Consider the following 2,301-nt stretch of genomic DNA (forward strand, 5'->3'; position numbering starts at 1 on the left):
TAGTTTTAATCATTTAATCACCACCACAGCTTCTTGTCTCCATTGGCAACACGCACGATTTGTGTCGATTGCGAGTGAAGTCGCAGGTATCGGAGAGTGCAAGTGGCGATTGCAAGTGACATTGTAATTTAGTTTCTTTTTTCTTGTCTTCACCACCTGGCTACTGTTGTAAAATGTTGAGAGATTCAAACAAAAAGTAATAAAAAATAGAACAAAATAAAAAATAAAGACTGCAAGTGACGTCGCTAGAGGAAGCGCAAGTGTCTGAGAGTGCAAGTCTGAGAATGCAAGTCTGAGAGTGCAAGTGCAAGGCTGCAGCCAGACCCTTTTGGGAAATATTGCAAAACTATTTATAGCCTTTTAACCCATAGATATCTACGTTTTTATCTCATATTTTGAAGAGAACAAAAACAAATTCACTTCTGGGGAAATTGGTGCAAACAACTGAGCCACGGTGACTCTTGTTAAGCGTAAATTTTCAGTCAATGACTTGAGGCAAATTCATAAGATTTTTATGCACGTCTAAAATTGTATTCAGTCACTATAGTCTATGTTTCTGTCATTTCTTGCGAAAAAAGTTTGTTGCATCACGCGGTAAACTTTTTGTGATATAGCCTAGCTATACTAAATGTCCCAAAATTCTCATAAAAATATGCATAAAACCCGTGCAGCGATGTTAATAGTAGCTAGCTTTTACCAGAGATCAAGTTAATGAAACTGCAAAATGAATACAACTACAGTTTTTGAATTACAATTGAATTAAATCGTTATTTATAGCTATTCAGGGAAGGGGGGATTTTCAACTGATCAAATTTGTCATTGTTATTTATTAGAATGTTATTTGACCCCTTTCAGTTACTTTACAGTTCACTTTACATGTTTTTTTGATTGCTTAATAAGACGTTTCAAAAAAAATATCACAGAAGAAAAAAGTCACAGAGGTTTGGATCTCTTTAAGGGTGAGTAACGATTACAGACATTTTCATTTATCGGTGAACTATCCTTTAAGGGTAGTACCATTATATAGCAAGTGAAATGTCCATGTTCACCTGAACAAACACAGCTCAGTAGCCTATATTTATTGTGGGTCCTAACTGTCACATTAAGGATAAAGCATGATTGAAAATAAACATCCAGAATCATTAGATTTATCAATTATAATTTAAACGCTATGCTCAAGAAATAATGCAATATAAGGCTGCCACAGGGTCACTGTTTTTAATTGTAATATCCTGTACCTCTACTAAATTCTTAATGTGCAGTGAACATGCATGTAAACATTAAATTGATTTAAAGTCATAAGCCATGTAACCTTCTGTGTAATGGGAATACCACAGCATAACCAATAAACATGCAGAAGCAAAAACAACACATGCCTATTGACAGATTTTTGTGCTTTAGCGTGGCCCATTATTTTGTTCAGAACTGTTTGATCCATGGTCCCATCCAATGGGGATAGGCCAGCTGTCAGGGGTCTGCATTAGCAGAGTTTAAGTGTGGCTAATGGCAGCTTTAAGCCCTAAATTATTTACTGCTCTCATCAGAAATGAGACTTTAAAGTGCTGTGTGTCCAGGCAGCCCCCAAACAGCTACATGTGCCAAAACCACAGTCAGAATTCAATGCACACAATTTCAAATGGCAATAAATAAATCACGCCATACACTGTTAGACTTTTTATCGTATTTTTTCGGTAAATTACTGGCGGCACAATTGCCAGTAAGTTACTGTAACTACCCCTTTACAGTAGCTTATCGCAAGTTCATTTTACAGTATAATGCCCTTACCGCAATTTCATTTTACAGTATGATGGCCTTACCGCAATTTAAATTTACAGTGAAATACCCTTACTGCAACTTAATTTATGTTATGAACATGATAAATCATAGATCTAGAATGACTGCTAGATTGATCACTTACACAATCAGATTACAATCAACACTGAAAAAAGAGAGAAGAGAATATATACAATAAAATGTAAAAAATAATTAATATGAAACTTAAGAGAACACTGATTTTGATGAGACCTTGCTTCTATTAACAAGAAGCAATAATAAATAATGCATTTTGTTTCTTGAATGAATTGATTATAATTTTACTTGAATATATATATATATTTCTTTGATATATGCACTTGCGTAAATGTTTTATTTACGAGAGAGAGAGCGCGCGACATATACCCATCTCGCGCACGAGAGAGAGAGAGAGAGAGCGCTCGTGCTATTTCAAATGACGTCACACATTTAACGGTATTCATTTAACTGAGGAGTAAAATATACCATAACCAGCAGTAAAAAAAAGTC

This window comes from Sinocyclocheilus anshuiensis, unplaced genomic scaffold (assembly GCF_001515605.1).
Source record: "Sinocyclocheilus anshuiensis isolate Anshui unplaced genomic scaffold, SAMN03320099.WGS_v1.1 scaffold2169, whole genome shotgun sequence".
In the NCBI taxonomy this organism is placed as follows: domain Eukaryota; kingdom Metazoa; phylum Chordata; class Actinopteri; order Cypriniformes; family Cyprinidae; genus Sinocyclocheilus; species Sinocyclocheilus anshuiensis.